Consider the following 14,696-nt stretch of genomic DNA (forward strand, 5'->3'; position numbering starts at 1 on the left):
GCCCTCCTCTGGACCCTTCCAAAATCTCAATGTCTTTTTTGTACTGAGTGCTCCACACCTGGACACAGTACTCCAGATGGGGCCTCACAAGAGCAGAGTAGAGAGGGACAATCACCTCCCTATCGAGGTGACCAGATACACTGGTTTACATCTTCTCTTTCCTCTACTGGAAACGAATATAACAACATTTCATTTATCTTACTAATAATGAAAATATTTAAACATTTAAATTCATTACAAAGATTTTTAAACATAGACAAAAATTTCAAGCAAACTCATGCAGGTCTGAAATCCACAAGAGTTTATAAATGTGAAGTAAAAATATACTATACATATATTCTTGCAGGTAGAGTGCTATATGGTATGAAAATTAGACAGCAATTATTTTCCATTCCTGCTTACTTTACCAGTAATTAAAATGCATTGTTTCCAAAACAGCAAACAGAAGCATTCTGTGTGAAGCAGTAAAGGCCTGAAAAATTTATTCCATTGAAACAATTAGAGGAATGTCAAAGGGGAACTTAAAAGATGCAGAACAGTTCAACTGCGTAGAATTAGAAGATGATTTTAAGAAATATTTGTTTGGGTAAGGGGGGGAGGGGAAATTAAAAATCAAATGAAAGAACATACAATGAGATTCCACCTAAATATCAAAATTTCAAATGAAGCTGCTTCAGTTTAAATTAAAACTCTGAATCATTCTAATATTTAAGAGGGGATGTGAAAATAGTTCTAGAAATTCATAAAGATGTTCATTACTAGGCACATTCAGATAGCCTTCACTACTGTTTTGATGACTGCTGTAATGAAGATTAAATAACTGCAGAGGCATGAAGGGTCTGCCAGGTGTAACAGAGGAGGTAAAGTGATCAGAGGAGAGGGCAGCCCTTTCTCTCAGAGCTTTCTTTTCCTTTCACACACCACCATAAGATCTGGTCTCTGGAGGAATCCTCTCAGGCTGCCAAGTAGCTCTTAGTAACAATAATTTGACTACGATTTTATTGTCTTCAAAACCACTGCAAAAAGCTTTGAGAACGCTGGGGAAAGGTTACCATTCCATGCAAACAAAGCAATTTTTGGACACACAGTTTCTGTAATGAAAACCTATGAAGAAGTTAGTAGTTCTGTACAGCAGACTGGAAAGCAACCAGGATATACTGCATTGCGTTATTTGTGGTTTCTTCCTTTATAGTGCATGGAAATAGCATGGAAGATGAGACAAAGGTGGTATTATTGGCAGCAGGAGGCTGTGCTAATCTCTCTCACTTTGTTACAGTTGTCAGCTCATCTCAGATCACTGAGAACGTCCAAATGCTTTCAATGTGTTTTTTTGCATTAGGCTAGCATTTGTTCTACCATTTGTTCTTTCATCAGTGGCTCTTAATTACAGTGTTTTTGTTTCCCCACATTCTCTGACAAACTCATGCAGTGACCATTTTTCATGTTTTCATCCTATTGAATTGAAGGTAACAACTCCCATATTTGCAAACACAGGACTAAAGTAGCTAGACACACACAAATGATTAGCCAGCATTATTGCACCTACACCCAGGCCATTATTTCAAGTCTTTGATATATTTTAAAGGTTTAAAGGCCAACATCCAGCATGTGCAGGAAGGAAGAACAAATAATAATAATAATAATAAAAATTCACTGTATTTTTATGGACCTGGTCATGGCTTCTGTTCAGTGTCTTCAATGACTGTCTGCTGTCTGCTTCTGAATAGGCTTCAGATCTCTGTTTCTCTTCCCTCTCCTCTCTTTCCTTTCCTTTTATGTACTTAAAGTAAGATCCATGCAATGGTAGAGGTGTGCCTCTCTTAAATAGACCCAAAGAACAATTTTCTGGATTTTCATGTTTTTCCTTTGAATGATCTAGCTATAGACTTCTAAAACCAGAACCATTCATTAGAATTTTGAGTTCCATGGAGACTTACCTCTTGAACTCACTCATTCTGGTACTAATCGCATGGCTAGAATTTTTGATGTGTGTGTGTTTCTTCTGACAGAAACATTTATGTGTAAAGTAACGAGACTGGAGATAATTATAAACTAACTGATTTTTTATTTTATTTATTTATTTATTTATTTATTTTTGTAATATGCAACCTCATTTGTGTAATTAAAGTACATTTATATTTTGCAGAACATCTTTTGGCTATCATACTGATATAGATGAAGGAATTATCTCTGCAAAGAGACCTACTTGCAATATATCAAACAAGACAGAAAGGGAGCAAAACCTGTAACTAGTCATAAGCAGCAAGCAGAATCCACTCCAGGTGGTGGTATAAGATCCTTGATTGAAAACATAATAAAAGAGTTTTTCAGTTGTAAGGTATGTTGATGAGAAAAGAAAGGGAATGCACATAGCAGTGAGATGAGCTCTGAACACCTAGAAAAGCAGTAGTCATTGTAGGGAATACAGAAGAAGGCTGGCATGATGCTGATTTTCTAACTTATGACTACCCAAAATACATCACAAAGAAAATACTAGCGCATAAGCTAGTATGAATGTGCTTGAGTTCTCATCCTCATGTTAAGCTACAGTATCATTGCCTCTGAGTTTATTAAACTCATCATAAATAGCTCCCAAAATAAAAATCTTGCCAGGTTTTTCCTTTCACAATGAATACAATTGCCCTTCACAAAAATGTGCACTCTTACTGAGTTACAATATCTGTAATAAGAGTTAAGGGAATTGTATTATGCAAAATGGAGCACATGTTTTCAAACTATCAAATGTTATAAGCCAGATACGTATCCTTCATGAACTATTACTGTTAATTGAAACTGATAGTGCTGAAACTGTGAGGTTTTCTGCAGGAACGGTGGTGATGGTGATGATGATGTTTAATGGCACCCTATTTCTAGGAGACACATCCTGATCTCATAGGTTTTAGCAGGTTGTCAAATTACATTGCTTTGATTAATCTCTGAGACACAAACTGATTGTTCCAGTGATCAAAAATATACTAGTTGACAAAGCGATTCACGTTTGATTCCTTTGGTTTTTGCTCAAGAGTAACTCCTGTGACTGGAGAAGTTTTCCACCAGCTTCTGCCAGCAACGTCCTCTGAGCCATTTCAGCTTTGGTACCATGGAGACGATTATTTTTTCCTCAAAAAAGCCCTCTGGCTACATTTGTATCCTTATATTTTCATGCGAATCAGTTAACAACATGTTTTCAAGGGTAATCAGTGATTCTCTCACTGACTTATCATTTTTATGTATATGCAGGTCCACAATAGGCAGGGTCTCTGGGCATGTACTCCATAGAAGCAGGCTCAAGTGTGTACTCTTTCTAGTCACTTCTCTAGTCACTGGGAATCTTACCTCAAAACTCACCTCCAGAATCTTTCCTAGGTTCTTTTTTATCTGCACCACTGATGCGTCAACCTTAAATCTAGACCTTCTTCTCATAGTAAGACAGCTGGCCAAGCAAACTAATCCTTTTCTTCTGTAGGTGAAGAGAAGGATGGCACAACATCCACCACAACTGGCATTTCTCTGTCACTCTCTGTGCTCCCTCAAGATGACCTGTATTTCTCAGGCTTGAAAGGAGTAGTTGCCTGTTGCCAAGTATAGTTCCATATTTGCCTGTGGGATGGTCTGTTAGCTAATCTCATGTGGTCCTGGTATAAATCAAAGCCATCACAGGGCTGCTGCAGTTTACACGAACTGTGTGACACCACAGAAATACTTATTTTCTGTAGACAGTATCCCGTTCAGGAAAGAGTAAAGATGAGCTCTAACAGCCTTCTAACAGCCCCACTAGGGTTGGTACCCGCTGTTTCTACTCCATTGTTCTACAGAAACATGCACTGGCAATCTTCCTTTCATCTGCTCAAAACTTTAAGGATTGGACTGTATTCCCAGCAAGGAAATTAACCTGCATGGATCATCTCACAGACCTTCTCTCCTTACAGCCTCATGAATCATACTGCCTGTAAATCTAATAAGTTTGAGCAAGCTGCCTCCCCTTTTTGTGAGAGAAATGCAGCCTGCAATCAACAGTGTTGAAGTTTCAGAAAGAGTGACAGAGCTCAAAAGTGAATGGTGATGTTCTGCTGTATAAATATACTTCAACATTCAGCATAATTTTGCCCAGTGATCTTAGCCTTATGCATTCATCATTATGTTTTTTCTTGGATGATGTTTTTTCCACCCCTTTTCTAAAAGCTGATCTTACCACAATAAAAAAGATGTTGCAAAACTTTTGAGACAATTTGGTAGTTTCAAATTACGTCTGGTACATTTTTAATTAGCCAAATAAAGTCATCCAAATGACATTCATTCTTCACTCTAGTCTTCTTCCCTGCAGAATTACATTTTAATAAAAATCTACCTTCAGAATATCTCAAAAATCTTACATCAAAGCCCTATTTTCTGTAAATGAGCCATGAAATAATAACAGATATTCTTTCCATCTTACTCTCCAAGTAAGGGTAGATGAAGGGGCAATTATGCTTCATCCATATGGCTGAAGAAATGTGGTACAAATTTGATAATTTCATAAAGTAGTGGAAACAGTCCTGATACCTTCGGTGGCCTTATACAATTGGGTTGCAGCAGTAATGGATAAGGGAAATGCAACCAATGCCATCTACCTGAACTCACGCAAAATTTTTCACACTGTCCCACATAGCTCCCTTGTCTACAAACAAAAAAGACACAGATTGGATGGATGAACTATTTCAGAAGAAAGGAAATGTCTGGATGAGTGGATTATGAGCAACTCAAAAAGAGGGACTTGAGGGTACTGAATATAACCAAGAGGTATGATCTTAAATGCCTTCAGTAGACTGGGCTGCATCAAAAGAGGAGCAGCCAGCAGGACAAGGGAGGTGGATCATGCCCTTCTGCTCTGTCCTTGTGAGGTCCCAGGTGAAGTACTGTGTTCAAGCCTAGGACCCCCAAAACAGGAAAGACATGAAAGCTGGGGAGGGACTCAACCAGACAGTGTAGTTATAGGACAAAAGGTAACGGCTTTCAGCTAAATGAGGGTAGATTTAGATTAAATATTTGGAATAAATTCTTTACTCAGGGAGTGGTGAGGATCTGGGACTGACTGCCAGAGAAGTCATGGATGCCTCATCCCTGGAGGTGATCAAGGCCAGGCTGGGTGGGGCTTAGGGCAGCTGGGTCTAGTGGAAGCTTTCCCTGCCTGTGAACAGGAGGTTGGAACAAGACAGTCTTTCAAGTCCCCTGTAATCCAAATTATAGTATGTTTCTACAACTCTATGACTCTATACTCTGTATTGTACAGAAATCACGTTGGTTTTTCTTTCCTTCTTTGGTAATCATATATTCTCACAGATTGTTTGATTGTATCCTTCTGTGGTCTGACTCATGTCAAAACTATATACATGAACTATATGTGAAAATGTGGTGTGAATATGCCTCTGAGTTCTCTAATTGCATTAGCATGTAAAACTCAGTCTGTATTGCAAATATTTGTAAATTCAGAAACTGATACTCATCACTGCCATTTTAGCATTGCAAAATCAGCTTATTTTTATTTGTAGAAAAACTCTACCTCTTTCTAACTGTTGAATACCACTAGCAATAATTTAATTGGCTCATTGTTGCTCTCTGGAGCTTTTACAATCACAGGTTGGTGGATGAATCTCTTTTGACAGCTTTATGATAAGCCTGATTTTGTTTATAACTTGTTGCCACTTCTGATAACAGCCACATCTAGAAAGTCTATGAGAGATATTCTATACAGTCATATGTTCCCTCTTGTAGGAGGAAGTAGCACCATCTAAAAAAGTTAAGCTCTGCCAAAATAAAGATTTTCTCCTTTCTGTAATTGCAGTAATACTTATAGAATATTTTCCCTCTACGTTAGTGATACTAACTTCAGTGCATTTTCTTTGGCAGTCAGCATATTGCTATTGCTCTTTGATGTTTTAGAATAGACTTGTAGGAATGAAATTAAGCCTAACTTTTGCTTCCAGATACCTCGCATTATAGTAGATGATCTTGAAAGAACATGAAAAGGAAAGCAGACTTGTAATTGAATAGTAGTTGGGTCTCTGTCTCAGGTTTTCGACTCCCAGATACGTGATAGTTTAGTTTATCAGTATACAGTATTGCACTTAATAGATACTTCTGCTGTGCTGACAGTCAAATCTGTCAGCTCCCTACCTCAGTTCAGTTCTCAGTTAAGAAGGTAACTATCTTCCTAATAAGAGCAGCACCACAGTTTCTATTGGAATTACCAATATAAAAGTACCCTGACGTAATCCATAACTTTTCTGCCAGCTTAACATTGGGTCTTCTCTCAGACATCTTTATATCAAAGAGTATCCTGTGTAGCACAGAATAAGAAGTTGGACCCTGAGCAGAAGATTATAGTAGCTGTTTTGCACCTATCTACCTACTACTAGATGATTTTCAGTTAACAAGCTCGCAGAGATTTTAGCAGTACAAACTGCATCTGAACTCACTCTCAGGCTACCAACTAACCTCAGCGATAAATCAGTGGTTTCCACTGGGAGGCTGCCAATGTGTTTGGACAATATTTTCAACAAAGTTCTGACAAGATAAAACACATTGAAGAATTTGCCCAAACAATTCTTCTCACGTCATTTTACTGCTTTTATAAGAGCAGTAAAATTTAGTTATTTTGAGGGAATTCAGACAAAAATTAACCCCTCAATTCCTGGGAGGGAAAATGAGTAAACAATGCCAGAAAGAAATTCCAAATGTATGTGAGAAAAACAGGTGAGTGGAGTAGTCAGCACAGCCTTGCAAAGGAGAAATCATCCCTGACCAACTTGATAGCCTTGAACAGTGAAATGACTGACATGGCGAACAAGAGAAGGGCAGCCGATTTTGCCTTTCTTGACTTCACTGAAATTGCATTGTAGAAAAGGCCTTGGGGGAGTTGGTGGACAACAACCTGAATTTATCATTTTATAAAAAAAATCCAAAAACTTCCTTCACTGCATTTGAAAGACCATGGCTAGTAGAAGAAGGGAGATGGCCATTCTTTCCTGTGTGGTAAGAGTGAGAGACATCTGGAGTCCTATGTCCAGTTCCAGGTTGCCCAGTAAAGACAGACATGTACATAGTGGGATGAGTCCAGTAATAGATACAAAAATGATGAAGGGCTTGGAGCCTCTGTCTCATAAGGAAAGGCTGAGAGAGTTGGAATTGTTTAAGCCTAGAGAAAAGAATGCATGCAGAGATCTTAACCATATGTTTGATTACCTCATAGCAGTATGAAGGAAACAACAATCGGACTCTTCTCAGTAGTGTCCAGAGACAGAAAAACAGGCAACTAGCACAAACTGAAACACAGGAAAACTAACAAAATGTGTCTTCGCTGTGGGTCCAACTGAAGAAGGACACAGTTTTCCCTTTGAAATTCTGGTCTCTCCATCTGCAGAAGTTTTCAAATCCTGGTTGAAAAGAGTCCAGTGCAACCCTGGGACTTTTCTTTGGATAGGGCTTTGGACCGAATGGTTTCCAGCAGTCCCTTCATATCTAAATCATTCTGTGATTGTGTGTTATTACATAAAAATGAGCAGTAAAGAAGCCTGAGGGTTTTCAGAAAGGCAAACACTTTTCTTCAGGAAACCCAAATCCATTTTAAGAGGATGGTGAGCGGTGGAGGCCTTGCTGGCTTAATTATTTTGGGAGTGCTACCAGAGCCAGCTCTGGAGTAAAGGCAGGTGGTTGTGTTTTTTTTCTTTTTGCTTCTCTTTTGCTTCCAAACACCTTTCCTGACATTTTACTTTATTTTTATAAATACTACTGTCAGAATATACTTAGCAGATAAGTCTATAATAAATCAATGTATTTGTTGTGAGCTTCAGCAGTAAGAAGTTATTATAAACTGTGACCTCATGAAATATGTCTCTCAGGTGAGAAGCACATCTCCTTTCTTCCATGTTTTATTTCTCCATTTTAGAGGACTCACTTTTCTGTCACCAAACTCTTCAGCACTTGCTGCGATCAGTGAGAATCTTATATGCTTCAGTGCTAATTTTGAAAAGTCTGGAAAGCTATTGTGTTTCTTTTGCTGGCAAGAAACTCAAAACGTTAGCAGAGGAGACAGAGGGAAATAGTAGTAAAATTCAAGGTATTTTCAAGAGAAATGACATGGAATAGGCTTGCAACAGAGCTGGGAACTAATTTCACATGTGCTGTGGTTCAGCAATTCTACATGGCAGTGACATCACTGCAGTATTTAACTAAATCATACTTGCATGAATAAACTACCAGTGATGAAAACTATTTCTACCTGGAATATGTAATATTGGGTTAAGTGCATAAGCTAAGAATAGAACTTGTGCTCAAGACCAAATTCTTTGGCAGTAATAAAAAGTAGATAAATTTATTTGTCCCTGGCTCCTACTTATCTTTGTCATCAGTACCAAAATACACAGGAATCTGAAGTTGAAAGTCTAATGGGAAGAAAAGGTGGGTCAAGACTGCAGAAGCTCCCCATATCTACCTGAAAGGAAGCTGCAGTGAGTAGGTTTTAAAGTACTTTTCTCATGTGATAAGTGATGGCATGTGAAGAAACAGTCTCAGTCTGTGACAGTGGAGGTTTAGATTGGTTGTCAGAGGGAACATCTTCATGGCGGGGGTAGACAAGCATTAGAACTAGCTGCCCAGAGAGGTGGTGAAGTCACCCTCCCTGGAGTTATTGAAGAGTTGTTTGCGCAAGAACCTTAGGGACACTATATAGTGGCAGACTGGCAGTGCTAGAAGTATGGTTAAACCTGATGACTTTAAGGGTCTTTTCCAAACCAAATGATTCTCTAATTCTCTGATCACTATTACCATTCCTCTTTCACCATTCCACTTCCAACATTATTACTAGAGACAGGTCTTCCACTTTTTCTCTGAGAATCAAAATCCCAGTAACATGCTCTCAGAATAGACATTTACCACACAGGATGGGTGCAAAACAGCATGGAAACAAAAGTAGCTCTTTTAGGCTATTTTAGGAAGCAAGTAAAAAATGAAATATTTTAGAATTCATTTGACATTTATCCCTAAGCCATTCTCAGTAATGTACTGGGTTGCTATGCTGCAGAGGTATTTCCTATAACCATATCCTAAACCCAAACTGTGCTGCAAAGCACACTGTACCTTGTGCTTAACAGTTATGCTTTCCCTAGTCTTTGTTTATCTTTCAGTTGCCTTTATTAAGTTCTTCTGTGCTTTCTGCAGCGTCTTTCAATTTCTTGTGCTGTTTTCTCTCCATCTACTTTAATGCCTACCTTAATAATTCTGTGTTTACACTGGTACTGTTTTCTGCACAGGCTGTAAGTTCTTTCTAATTTAACTCCTATTCCTGCTTATTTTTATTTTCATTTTTATTTATTTTTATTTTTATTTTTATCCTTCTTTTTTTGTTATTAAGAGCAGCCCTGCAAAGAAGAACTTGTAGTTCCACTGCATGAAAACCTGGATGTGGCCCAGTAGTGTGTGTTTGCAGCCCAGAAGGTCAGCAGTACACTGGACTGCATCATACAAGGGATGGTCAGAAGGGAAAGGGAAGTGATTGAACCTTCTGCTCTGCCCCCTTGTAAGGCCACGCCTGGAGTATACCATCCAGCACAAGAAAGTCATGGAGCTGTTGGAAGAAGTCCAGAGGAGGTCCCCAGAGGTGATCAGGTGCTGGAGCACCTACAAAGACAGGTGTTGTCCCCTACAAGGACAGGCTGAGTAAGCTGGTTGGCCTTGTCCAGCCTATAGAAGAAAAGCCTCAGGGTCACCTCACTGCAAGGGAGCTTAAAAACAGGAAAAAGACCAAGTTTTTACATGGTGTGATAGTAATAGGACAAGGAGGGAGGACAGCTTTAAACAGGGCAAATTTAGATTAGCTCCTCATGGAAAATTTTCACTCAGAGGATGGTCAGTGACTAGAATAAGTTGTCCAGAGAAGCTATGGATACCCCATCCTGAGAACTGTTCAAGGATAGGTCAGATGGGGCCATAATGTGCCATAATGATATAGTGGTTGGCAAAACATGGCAGGGGTTGGAACTGGTCTTTAAGGTCTCTTCTGACCCAAGCATTTTATGACTCTATGATACTCATTGTATTTCTTATTTAATTTCTGGTAGCACTGTACTGGACTTTGTGCCTCTTTGCAGTAAATGCTCATTACAAGAATGAAAGTAGATCCCATGATAATGTTATATTTTGTATGGACAGGTTTCTACTGTTTACAACTGTCCAAGACAGACAGCTAGGATAATTGTCCTTGCTCTAGCACATAACTTACCGGGATCAGACCTGAGTTTTGGGTTTGAGGTTTAATTATGCTCTGCAGTTCTCTCTCCATTCACTCATGTGTAGTTCAGTCTTTGCTACCACAGCATCTTGTGAACTCATTTTCTCTTTACTCAAAATAGCAACGCATAGATGAACGTTTAAAATATGTATAATTAAAGGTTCTGTATTTCCCTATGCCAGGGCAAGAGTGAATCAAGTCTTCCCAGGTATCCAATAGAACGTTAATGACCTCAAGAACAATCACGTTTTTCTGCTTCTTCTATCTTGTTCTGTACTTTTTTTAAAAATGAAATTGGCTACAAGCTATTTATTTACCAGGACTATGAGAAGGTATTTGGCATCTAGATTAGCTTACATACCTCCACTGTTAGGAATTTCTTCAGGAAGGCCATGACATTTCTGGACTCTCCTTTTTGAAAGTTGTCTTTAGTGGGCTTGCATAGAAGTTGTGGTGGCTGACGCATTTGGCCATCTCAACATGGAGTTAGTGGAACACATTCGAGTCCCTCTGAATTTGAGAATCAGTCTCTCATGTGTTCAGATAAATCTAGCAAGTCTTGTTTGTTATATGAAGCTGAATGCCACACCTTAGCCACTCAAAACTGTGGTTACACATGGAAGACATGGGAGAAAAATTACCACAGGATCACTTAGCCAGTCACTTACCTTCAACACAGTACCACAGAAGAAACAAAATCCAGCAGGTGGCAGGCTGCAGTAGATCTTCTGATCTCTACCTGCACTGTCAAGTTCTGCCCTAAGGCTATACAAACACTGAACCAGAAAGGATGCTTTATATTCAAAGTTAATATAAAAGGCAAGCATCTGTTAAATACTTAGTTGAGTCTAGAAAACAAGGAAGTAAAAGTGTTACTTATATAATCTTTTTCATGCATGTGATGCCTTACATTTTAATATAAATTGCTTTGTATAAAAAATTATGTAGAACTGCTAAATCTGTTTCTAGGACACTAAATAAAAGACTTGAAGGAAAAAAGAGAGATCAAGAAAATTTTCAGGATTACATTTGTCTTCCAAGATTAAAGAATTGGAAAGCTTTTCCATTTTGTTGCTTTGCAGGGATTCCATTACAAAGATTATGAAGTCTGGAAAGAGGTATTGCCTTTTTAGAACAGATAGGCTAGGTAGGAAGGGTGGAGGAGTTACCCTCTATGTTAATGACAGGGTAGACTGTGAGGAGCTCCTTCTGAGAAATGGTGAAGAGCAGGTTGAGAGCCTGTGGGTTAGAATTAGGGATAGGATTAATAAAGGGCACCTGGTGGTAGGGGTTTACATGGGCTACCTGATAAAATGGAGCCTACTGATGAGGCCTTCCTTCTTTAGCTGCAGGAGGCATCATGCTTGCAGGCTCTCATCCTGATGGGGGATTTCAACCACTCAGATATCTGCACGGTGAGCTGCAATCTGGTGAGGTCTAGGAATCTCCTGGAGTGTGTGGACAATAACTTTCTGATTCAAGCTCCTGATTTAGTGAAGAGGTGAAGCACTGTTGGATCTGGAGCTCATCAGTGCAGAAGAGCACTTGTGTTAGATGCAGCCAGCTAAATGACTTACTCAGCCTTGTGGTTGACTTGAAGGAGGAGGTCGAGAGGCTGAGGTTCATTAGGGAATGTGAGAAAGAGATTGACTGGTGATGCCAGTCCCTATTGGCTCTGAGCTATAGGCAGCCAGCTGTTGCTCCACATGGAACATCACCACATTCAAATGTTTTTTAAACACATCCAGGGGCGGTGACTCAACCACTCCCCTAGGGAGCCTACTCAAGTGCCTAACAACCCTTTCTGTAAATAGGTTTTTCCTGATAACCAAACTAAACTTACCCTGGTGCAACTTGAAGCCATTTCCCCTCACCCTGTCACCTATCACCAGTGAGAAGAGGCCAACCCCACTCTAGCTGCAATCACCTTTCAGGTACTGGAAGAGAGCAATAAGGTCTACTCTCAGCCTCCTCTTCCCCAGACTAAAATGCCCCACTTCCTTCAGTCATTCCTCCTAAGGCATATTCTTCAAGCCCTTCACAAGCCTTCTTTGCCCTTCTTTGGACCTGATCCAGTACCTCCATGTCCTTTCTGTACTGAGGTTCCCAAAAGTGAACCCAGTACTCAAGGTGAGGCCTCAACAGTGCTGAATACAGGTTCAGGATGACTTCCCTAGTCCTGCTCACTACACCATTCCTGATACAAGTCAGGATTTCATTGGCCTTCTTGGCCACCCGAACACACTGCTGGCTCTTATTCAGCCAACTGTCCATCAGTACACCAAGGTCCCTTTCCATCAGGCAGCTTTCCTCCCTAAGCCTGTAGCATTGCCTGGGGTTGCTGTGACCAAAATGCAGGACCTGACACTTGGCCCTACTGAAACTCACACAGTTTGCCCGGTCCCATCGATCCAGTCTATCCAAGTCCCTCTGTAGTGCCCTTCTCCCCTCAGGCAGATCAACACTCCCTCCCAACTTGGTGTCATTGGCAATCTTACTTAGGGTGCACTCAATCCCCTCATCAAGATCATTAATAAAGATGTTAAATAGAAGTGGGTCCAGTACCAAGCCCCAGAGGCAACCAACTGGATTTAACTCCATTGACCATAACTCTTTGGGCCTGGCCATCCAGCCAGTGATTTACCAAGTGGAGCATACGCCCACCTGAACCATGGGCAGCCAGCTTCTCCACGAGTATGTTGTAGAGGACAGTGCCAAAGGTGTTACTGAAGTCCAGGTAGACCAAATCAACAGCCTTACCCTCATCCACTAAGCAGGTCACTAACCCTGGATGTGTTTAAAAACAATTTGGATGTGGTGCTCAGGGACATGATTTAGCAGAGGGTTGTTACTTAGGGTAGTATGGTTAGATTGTGGTGGGATCTGATGATCCTTACGGTCTTTTCCAGCCTGACCAATTCTATGATTCAGTTCTTCTAAGACTCTTGACAGGAAATAGGGAACTTGGGAGGGACCATATTTCTCTTCCCACAGGAAAATGGAGGCTCTGAACAAAAATGTGCAATTACTGCTGCAATATACATTGCAACAGGGAAGACCCAAGAAAAGGAAAAAAACGGATGGGAGATGATGAGTTATGTTAAAACAACTCATTAAACAAGTGAAGAAATGTCAACAAAAGAAGACAACAGAAAATTATTCTAAAAAATAAAAGAATTAAGAAAACATTGATTCAACTTTATGTGTTATATGCAGATTTTTAACAGAGGAAGACCTTCAGAGGTATTCAGTTATTTTAAATAGTTAGACCTTTATCAAATAGCCTATGCCACAATTCAGGACCATAATCTTCACTGCTACTTTTACATGGTGGTTGACTTTACAGTCCTCTTTTTTACATTCACCTGATTGTCTTTTTAAAAAGTGGAGTAGAAAAACAAACTGTCCTCCAGTCACTAACTTACAAATTCTTCTTTTTGTCCAATAATTTTTAGTGACTTCAAGGAGCTGGAAAATAAAGGACATAGGCAATGTGCTTTGTTTGTATCTTGAAGTTGGCTTTGTTCTTTGGAGCAAAATACCCTGTGTGGAAAGGTATGTGTTAACTAATTACGACACCAGAATATATTTAAATCACTTATTTGCTCTATAATCGTCTGTTATCTTTCCTGGAAATATTCACATTTCCTTAGGATCTATAGTGCACTTCTAAGCCATTTTACCATTGTTGCAACTTTTTTTCAAGAGCAGTGTGGCACTGTTGACCACACAGTGGTTTAAAGCTCCAAAAGGCATTTCTGTGTGCATCCTTCTAGGCTTTGGTGAGTGCAGTAGGCATTTTTCTCTGTAACTCTGGCACAGAGCTTTTGGCATCTTTTCCCAGGTCTCCCACAATGTAGTAGGTATTCAAGTGCATGGTTCAGCCCCACTAGCCCCACTGAGTGTATGGACTACTGTTTTTGCCCTTCCCTTCACTAAGATCCCTGACAGGAAATAGGGAGCTTCAGAGGGATCACATTCCTCTTTCCACAGGAAAATGGAAGTTCTGTGCATGACACCGTGCCACCCTACCCCAATACCAATTCAGTTTGACTTATTCTATTCACTCATCACAAGCTCTGATTAAAGTTGTACTTCTGCTTCCGAAAAGCACCCAGCAGCAGAAACCAGCTCTTCTATGCTGGCTTGGATTGCCTACTTGCAACTCCAAGGAGACATGTCAAGCAGTGCTGGTAGCAGCCAGGAAGTGCTTTGGATAGAAGACGGAGACTCCCAAAGCCAAGCACCTCACTCCCCAGGGTCTTTGCCCTTCTCCAGGCTGAGAAAAAACATACTCTGATGCAAACACTCTCAAATTAAGTAGTGCTAACTGGAAACAATGAAAGGATTGGGCTACGTCATGTGTTGCTAAGATTCTGGGATCATTTTAAAAATGGCAGTGTCTAAAAGCCCAAGTGCAAACAGTATGCAA

Source organism: Coturnix japonica, chromosome Z (assembly GCF_001577835.2).
Source record: "Coturnix japonica isolate 7356 chromosome Z, Coturnix japonica 2.1, whole genome shotgun sequence".
Classification (NCBI taxonomy): domain Eukaryota; kingdom Metazoa; phylum Chordata; class Aves; order Galliformes; family Phasianidae; genus Coturnix; species Coturnix japonica.